Genomic DNA, 9704 nt, shown 5'->3' on the forward strand with positions numbered 1-9704 from the left:
AGAACATTTTACACAGTAACAATAATGTATAATGATGAACTATAAATGTCTTAACTATTATCAACAATTCAATCCCAAAATCTTTAAAGATCATAATTTCACAATATCAAATATAATTGTCTTATAGCTTTTCAAATGCCCTCTTAGAAAGAAGGAAGTATATTCTCTCTTTTTTTAAAAAAATAAATGGAGAATTTTTCCTTTATTGACCCATTTAACATCAAAATTCAAAGAAACAAGAATTATTTTGACAGAGGAAAAATTTTCACAGTTTAGAAATCCCATGCAGGTAATCCTTTAGATAAATTTCATATCCAAAATAAAGCTGAAAAAACTCAACTAGAAAACTTCTCTATGTTTTACAATTTAGGTTACTACCTAATGATGTCAAGGGATGTTAAGGAGGATACTCAATGATATTCAGCAATTTTATTATCATCATCAGCTTTCTACAGACTTTATTTTAATGTCACTCTATTAGGACTATAAATTGCTTCAGGGGTTAATTATAATGACAAAAAAGTTTGTCAATTCAGCTTTTACATTTTTAAATATCATGTAATAGTTTGAAATGTTAAGCAGTTCTCCATGATTTTATTTTGGACATAGGACCAACTATTTTTTCACGAGAAAATTCTTTTTCTATAATATACAAATCTGTTAGGTTTCTCTTCACAGCTTTGACACAGAAAATAAACAATTAGGAGGTATCACTATTTTAAATATATGTTCTTGCTTTCAGATAATTTTTTTAAAAAGCATGTGAAATAGTAAATGAAAACCATCAAGATGATAATATTTAGAACCAACAAGGTATGTCAGAAACAAGTAGGAAGTAAAAGCCTTTTAAAATGTAGCCAGAATGAATATAAAAGCAAAAATATTACAAGTAAGGCACAGAAAAGAGGAAAGATGAATAATAGATTTTAAGAACAAAAAAAGTAGGGTATCCAAGAACTAGAAGAGGCATTAAGATATGGTATAACATATTATTGACTCAGTAAAAATAATCTTAGGGAGGGCAGACTTAAGATAGCAGGGTGAGAGGTAATAGCTTTTGCCTTAAGTCATCTACAATTTACAATAACAATCTAAGAAGTGAACCAAATCTAATTCTGTTTGGGAATGCCAATAAAAAGTTGGTGTGAGTTATTTTTTCCAGTGCAGGTCTATTTAGGAAAACAGACAATGATGTCTGAAGGCACTGGGGCTAGGGGATAGCCAGGAGTGCAGTGAAAAGGACAACAGAAGCCATATGGATGGGGAGAATTTCGAGCCTAGGAATGGTCAGGAAGAATATGGGCAAGCAGAGATCCTAAGTGAGGAATAAACTAACTCTGGGAGCCTAAAAAGATGCTGCCCTACAGCTTAATCATTCAAAACTATTATACTTTCACAGTCCCAGGGCAAGTAGTAGTCCTGGAGGAGCAGGGATCATTCCTGTAAAAGGATCAAGAAAGAATTTCCAGAAACATAGTTGTGGAGCTCTGAGCCAAAGAGCAGATGGGGGACACATTTCTAACCTATGGTTTGGCACATAAATATTCAGTAGACTAAACTGTGGCAGAAGACCAAAACAAAAGGGGAGCTAGCAGTTTAGCCACTCTGAATCTGAAAACCTCCCAATGAGTTATTTGTGATTATAAGCAGTAGAGGCCCATGGAAATTCAAGTACATGTAAGACAAAAGAGACAAATTGGACCATGAATTTGCAGACAAGGAGGGCAGTGAACAGACATCTGCCTTGATCATATCACTTTTGAAGCACTGAAAACTTATAGCCCCTCAATCTCAACTCTAAAAAGCAGAAAGGTATAAAAAAAAGATGCTCAGTCCAGATATCCCACCAAGAAATGAGCAGAACATAAAATCCAAGTCAAAAACTGAACTAGAACAATGAGCAAACACAAAAGAACTCAAACATAAAAATCCACCATGAGTGTTTATTACACAAACACAAAAGAAGATAATAAAGTGAAAACACTTGTGAGCAAAAACTTAAAGAAAAATAAAGATTGGATATAAGCCTAACAAATTTTTCTAGAAAAGTTAAAGTTAAAAAGTACAAAAAATTATTTAAAAATTAAGTCACAACAGTAAAGGGAACATTGAGGTAAGAAATGAGAGCTATGTAAGAAAATTACATAAGGATAATAGCTTGATAAAAAAAAAGACTGCAGAAAACCACTCATTACAAATTAAAATTGATCACAAGGTAAAAAAGGTACAAAACATCAAAGAAGAAAATAACTTGGACTTCCAGTGGTGGAGCCAAGAAGGAGGAGTAGCTAGGGCAGTAGCACTGTTTCATCACAAAAATCCTCTCTGACCAAGATTAAAATATTGCCACAAAACAAACACAGCAGTGAAAGAACCAACAATGAGACAGAGTGAAACAACATTCAAGAAAAGAAAAACCTCAAAGGTAGGCAGAGACCATCTGGGGACCTGAGGTGAAAGGGGAGCAGAAATAGTAGGAGGCATAGCAAGAAGTGAAGAGCAAGCCAAGTGCAAACCACAACCCCTCCCTGCTTCCCCACCCTACATCTGCTATCACAGATTCTGAAATTAAGTCCAAGCTAACAGTCAGACCCTGAGATCCTGCCTGGGCGAATAATGGTCCAAGCCAACCCAGACCCATCAAAATTTCAAACCTGTGGTGAAGTCCAGAGTCCCATCCCAGACAAATCTGGGCTGAAGGGGGCTGATCCCTGTGGACCCAGAGCAAAGCCAGGAATCTCAGTCTGGGTTTGGGATGAGGACATAATCCATGGTTTGGGGTAAGGACACAGTTTTCAAGAGGAGCCCTTCCCTCCAATCTACTATGTATTTTGATATGGATAAGATTAAGGTTTTTATGTTAAAAGATCACTCTACTGCAAATATGAATAACATGTAAATATATTTTGAACAATGATACATGTATAACCCATTGGAACTGCTTGTCACCTCTGGGAGGGGGAAGGGAAAAGAGGGGAATCATGAATCATGGAACCATAGAAAAATATTTTTTGCGAAAGAGTGGAGGGCGTCATTTAGAGAGAGGGAAGACTTGGAGAGTTAGTGGTCATAAGCAAAAAAAAAAAGGTATCAAGAAGGAGACAGTGTAAAAAAGAGAAGAGACTATAAGTTCCCTCACATAGGGACTATTTTCACTTTTGTCTCTATATCATTTTTGTTTAGCATATAGCATACATAGTTGGCTATAACATGCATGACCTTAAGGGAGTGAACTGCCTCACAGAATTCCACAGTATCCCCCAGAACTCAAGGAGAGTGGGCAATTGTGGCAGTTAAGAACATGGACATAAAAGCAGGACACCCAGCTTCTCAAATGCTCACTTTTTGAGGGGAGCTGGGTGGCTTAAGACAGGTAGGATTTTACTTCTCCACTACCTTAGCTCCGACCTCAGGGAGCAGGGTGATTCTTTGCTGTTTTACTCCATACAAATTAAACCAGGCTGTGATCATTGTGAAAATACCCATTTGCAGTATCCCAGCTAATCTCTGAACAATATAGATCTACAATCAAGATTACTTTCACCATCTTAACTAGATGACATTAGATTCAAGAGAAAGTTTAGTTGTGAGGAAGTTAAGGGAATAAGTTTATTCCAGGCATTCCCCTCTGGGGGATTGCTATTTCTGTCAATATCCTGAATATACTAGATAGGTTTACTTCAACCTTTAGAAATGATTCCTCCTTCCCTGTTTTCCTGAATTAATAAATCCCTTCCCTTGTTAAGTTTGTGGGTTGTGTGAAGTTAATATTAAAACCCACCCCATATATTACCAAAGCCAAATCTTCCTCCAGGCAATCTCTGAGCATACCTGTGATCCAGAGGGCAAGACAGCTGTTTGAAGTCATCCTGAGCACTATATCTACCTTGAGCTTTAGGAATAATCTTCCTACAGTGGAAGCGGCTAATTTCTGTGTGATAATTCCCTATTTGTCAGCCTATTTAGCCCTGAGATACTCAAGTTAATACAGCCTCTATTTCTGGTCTACAAGGGATTCTGTTATAACTGTTATTCTGGGCAAACAACTGCCTCAGGAAGGGAAGGAGAAAGAATTCTAAACACTCACTCCCATCCCTCCAAACTATTGCTAGCAGCTTGACATCATTGCCAACTGGACCCATCTTTACATGGCATGGAATTAAGGTTTACAGAATTAATTGCATTTGGCCTTAAAAAATGGCAAACAAGATAATCCCAGAAATCCTGGAAAGACTTATATGTAATGATGCAAAGTGAAGTGAGCAGAACCAGGAGAATACTGTACACAGTAACAGCAATAATGTAAGATATTCATCTATGAAAATCTTTACTATTTTCAGTGATACAAGGACTGAAAAAGACTATTCACCACCATGCAAGGAAATGATAGTTGAAATGCAGATTGAAGCATACCATTCTTAACTTTATTTCCTCCATTGATTTTTTCTAATGTAAGTGATATCACATAATAAATATTGAAATATATACTGCATGATAATAAATGTAGAATCTATATCATATTACCTGCCATTCTGGAAAGGAAGAGAATTGAGAAGAAAGGAACACGAATTACAAAATGACAAAATGATTATTTAAAAAGGTAAAAAAATTATTATTGATTTAATTAAATTTAAAAAAATAACTTTTTTTGATACTATCAACATTCCACAATCACAAAGCAAGTAATACATATTAATGTAACTCATATAATAATATAATATAATTTAATTATTTTAGTATGTTATTTATGCCACTTTTCTTTAATTCTTTCTATCTCTTATTTAAGAAAAATAACTTAAAGATACATATGAAAATTGCTGATGAATTTGAAAACTATGTCAATAGTTTAAAGGAAAGTTAGTTTTCTTAGCATTTCACAAGTTTATTTACTCAAGGTTTTAATTGTTTTTATATTACCTAATTTAGGTTCTCAGTGCCATTTTTTCTTATTTTTTCAAAAATTAAAAAAAATAATAATAAAAATCCCGGGGCTAAAATGGATAATCTCTTTGAGGTCCTTCTAACCATCATATGATCTTAAAAGTGTTCTCACTTAAAAGAAAAACATGCCCTTCTAATCACATTCTTTGTAGCTTCTGTTTAGAAGGCAGCTTCCAAGTAGTGCTTTCCCCTTAAAGATAATTCTTTGGGAGGAGAAAAAGGTCAAAGTAGGAAGGGTGAAAATACAAAATTCAGCTGGCTCCCATCATCTCCAAGATCAGTGTACAGTGAGGGCAAAAATGAGAAACCTTCAGAGAGGGTAAAGACGGAGAGTAGGTAGTTCCTTTAAGAATTGGTGGCAGATCAATAATTGATGATAAAAAGGCACCACATTGCCACACAACCAAGTTCTAGCAAGAGAGGCCAAAGAAACATGTCTGCCAGACTAGGGACTGCAATTACTTCCTTAGATCTACCTCATCAAAAACCACACTTGTTTCAAGATTCACTTCAAACATAAGGCACAAAGCTTTTAGGGACGCTGCGAACTATAAGGGTCATTCCTTCATCCCTATTTTCTTTGTAAGTACTCATGTGTGGACATATTGTTTCCACCTAGAATGGAGTTCCTTAAGGATGACCACAGTTTCATTCTCTCTGTAGGTTCCCAGAGGTTAGCATAGCTCCTGTTGTACCAGTAGACATTTCACCAATGCTGTTGACTAATTGGTCTAAATGGAGCATGTTTTCCAGCTTTAACACCTTAAATCCTTTAGAAAAGCAGCCCAATGGGTATTGTATTTTGCGAAGGCTTTTTCAGTATCTATTGAGATAATCATGTGGTTTTTGTTGGTTTGCTTGTTGATATGGTCAATTATGTGGATGGTTTTCCTAATGTTGAACCATCCTTGCATTCCTGGTATCAATCCCACCTGATCATGATGAATAACCCTCGTGATCACTTGCTGGAGTCTTTTTGCTAGTGTTCTATTTAAGATTTTTTGCATCTATGTTCATTAAGGAGATTGGTCTGTAATTTTCTTTCTCTGTTTTTGATCTACCTGGCTTTGGAATCAGTACCATATTTGTGTCATAAAAGGAATTTGGTAAGACTCCTTTTTTACTTATATCAAATAATTTGTATAGTATTGGGATTAATTCTTCTTTGAATGTTTGATAGAATTAATTTATGAATCCATCAGGCCCTGGTGATTTTTTCTTAGAGAGTTCTTTAATGGCCTGTTCAATTTCTTTTTCTGATATTGGATTATTTAAGTATTCTATTTCTTCTGCTGTTAATCTAGGCAATTTATATTTTTGCAAATATTCATCCATATCACCTAGATTGCTAAATTTATTGCCATATAATTGGACAAAATAGTTTTTAATGATTGCCTTAATTTCCTCTTCATTAGAGTTGAGGTCTTCCTTTTCATCTTTGATACTATTTTTTGGTTTTCTTCTTTCCTTTTTAAAATTAGATTAACCAGTACTTTGTCTATTTTATCTGTTTTTCAAAATACCAACTTCTAGTCTTATTTATTAATTCAATAGTTCTTTTACTTTTGATTTTATTAATTTCTCCTTTGATTTTTAGTATTTCTAATTTAGTTTTCATCTGAGGATTTTTAATTTGTTCATTTTCTAGTTTTTTAAGTTGCATGCCCAATTCATTAATCTCTGCCCTCCCTAATTTGTTAATATATGCACTCAGTGATATAAATTTTCCCCTTAGAACTGCTTTGGCTGCATCCCATAGGGTTGGGTAAGATTACTCATCATTGTCATTGTCTTCAATGAAATTATTTGAGGAAACCCAGGAGTGTAGAACTCCCATGGGATGGGTTTTGTCCCAACTCCTGATCCAAGGAGAACAGTATTATATTTTCCTTTGGATGAGGGTATGAAGTGTTATAATGATACTCTCTACTAGGTGATGTAGATGAAGTATAGAGAGAGGATGAGATGACACCTCCCTCCTTTATAACAGTGTCCAGGCAGGATCCTTTAGGTCAATGGATGATATCCCTTCAGGACCCACCTGGGGTTAATTGATATTATATAATGGGCACTTTAGCTTGGCAATGTTGGTATCTGACTGCTTCTCTCCCTTCCCAAAGAAGCTATGAATAACCACTTCAGGAAGGTACTTTAAAACTTTGATTGTATTTAAACAAAAGGATAATGGGATTGGATAGAGGTATTGGGAGACCCTAATTAATTTGGTAATGATGAATCGCTAAACTGAACGCAAATGATGAATCAGGATGACTAGCCCTCTCTCTGGTCCAGCCTGGCCACAGCCAAACCAGAGTAGGCAAACTGCTGTATGATATTTCAGCTTCTTCTTCACTGCTAGATGATATGCCTAACCAGTTTGAGATATCCACCCCTTTTTACCCTCTTCTTCTCCTGCCCACTTCCTGGATCCCTCCCAGGCCCTGGGAAAACTAGATAACTGAGATGATTGACTTCCTAATATCTAGGGGCAGTAGAATCAGAGATGATGGTCCGGGTATAGGTTGTTGATGGTACAGGAAAAAACAGGAGGTGCTTGCAATGCCGAGTCTGCAAGTCTCAATTCCACAAAAGACCAGGATCCACAGATCTCAGGTCTCAGGGAAAGAAAGGAACCCCTGCCAGGGCTGCCAGGGTGGTGTTATACCCCCCTGGGCCAACTGCCCTCTCCTGTGTCTGCACGCCCCTCTGAGAACATTCCAACATCCAACGGATCCACCTGCCAATCACTGTGTGAACTCCTGGCTCCCAGAGATTTAATATAACAGAAGGCATTGAGATGGAGAAGTTAGGACTGTACCATACTTTAGAGGCACACAATGACTGCTGGCCCCAAAGCTGTCCGTGCCCAGACTGATTTCTAAATCATGTACTTGTCATGGTCCATCCTGTCGTCTCAGAGATATTCATGAGAAAGCTGAAGGAGGATTTTGCTGGACAAAATCTTCTCTCCCACTAAGAAATAAAGGCACCAAGGTAGCCAAGAAGTAAAAGCCAAACCAGTCGTTTTCAAGGAGGTTCAAATGATTCCATCTTCACCCTTCATTCAGGGCACAATACAGACTAACCTATTATGCCTTCAAGGAATTCAAAACATGGCAACTATACTTCTATTCCAGAAGTCTGAGCCATGGTGCCCCTACATTTCAAATAGGACCTTCAGTGGCAGTGACCACACACCTAAAAAACAGATTTGGGCCATCCTGATCATACCTATTAGATCCATGATGTCAAATCTATGACATGTGCCAAAGATGGCACACAGAGACCTCTATGTGGGCACCTCTGCCATTGCCAGAGTTAGTTACTAGAAAGGCAGAGGGTTACTGGCCTCCCTTCCCCTCTTCTCAGCAGCCCAAAGGAAGCCCTTACTCCCTTCCCTAAATGAATGCTATGGCCACTCTCCACCTCTGGCTGGGGGAGGGAATGGGGAAGGAGTGGCACTCAGTTGGGGCAGAAGGGGCGGCAAATAGTCTGGGGAGTGGGGCAGGGCACAGCACAGTACTCAGTCTCTAAAAGTTTCACCATCACTGTGCTACGTGACTTTCCCAAAACTTTCCAATGAATGGTCTAAGCCTCCAGAATGAGTTGGGGGTTATAATAGCAGCTTTTCAGGTAGAAATGAGGGATCCCTGGTAGGCAGGGGCAGAAGTTAAACCTAAATTCTTCCTTGGAGAAGAAATAGAAAATATTCTGCTGCCTGAGCAATGCCTGCAGATCCGACTATTTGTCCTTCAGACAGCCTCTTGAACAGGCAGAACCAGGCAGATTGAGCAGCACCTTCCATGGATTTCAGTGCTGCTTTCTGATCTTTGTCTCTGCATGCCCCTAGTCTCCAAACGGTGATGGAAGCACTTGACGTTTCTTGGGCAACTCTGCTTGATTACTCCAAAGGGTCTTTACAGATCAAGGGACCTGTTTGGCCTGCTTTGGTGTGGATTTCTGAGTCCTTGGGCCCAACTTCAGCTGTTCCACACACCAGTCCAGCTCCATTCGGGAGCTGTAGCTGCTCATCCTGATCCGGAGGCTGAGCCACCTCCTCAGGACCCCAGAACCACTCTAGGCTCCAGCGACGCTTGGCACAACCTGGGGAGAAGGTGACTGCTTCTTGCCCTTCTGGTTGGCCTATCCCCGCCCCGCCCCAGGCCCTGGTTTCTGCTCTGGCCCTCCATGTATGATGTGCTCCTGTCTGTCCCAGGTTCTCATGTTTTTCTTATTCAAAGTTTTGAACCCTAAATTAGATGTCATGTGATGAATCGAGGAAAGGGAGATATGAAGGAAAAGGAGATTATAATTTTCCATTACCTATGTTAGTATAGTGACTCAGTGAACATGTTAACAAAATTTTATTTAAAGAGTATTGAAAATGAAGGAATTTGTATTTTATCCTAGAAGAAATAGAAAGCCACTGAAAATATTTAAGCAAGAGAGTTACAAGGTAAGACTTAATCATGAAGATTTTTTTCTGATAGAAGGAAGGATAGATTATAGAAAGGAAAACAGAAAGCAAGGACATTACTGAGGAGGCTATTAAAATACTTCAAATGAGAAGCAATAAGTACCTGAGTGAGAGGGGTGACTGTGAAGCTGCAGAATGAGACACAGGCAAAAAACATGACAGAAATCATCAGAGATTGGCAAATGTCTGGTCAATGAAGCTGCATGAAGAAAAGCTAGTATCCTGAAAGCAATGAATTTGCAAAGTTGATTATCTGGGAGTGTCATTAATAGAAATAAAGAAGTTT

General features: G+C 38.0%; 1 pseudogene; it reads right to left on the bottom strand.

Moving 5' to 3' along the window:
• Positions 1-8529: 8529 nt before the first annotated feature.
• On the bottom strand, positions 8530-9165 carry LOC123233795 (annotated as a pseudogene).
• Between the last annotated feature and the right edge of the window lie 539 nt (positions 9166-9704).

The sequence above is a fragment of the Gracilinanus agilis genome, chromosome 2, assembly GCF_016433145.1.
Source record: "Gracilinanus agilis isolate LMUSP501 chromosome 2, AgileGrace, whole genome shotgun sequence".
Taxonomy (NCBI): domain Eukaryota; kingdom Metazoa; phylum Chordata; class Mammalia; order Didelphimorphia; family Didelphidae; genus Gracilinanus; species Gracilinanus agilis.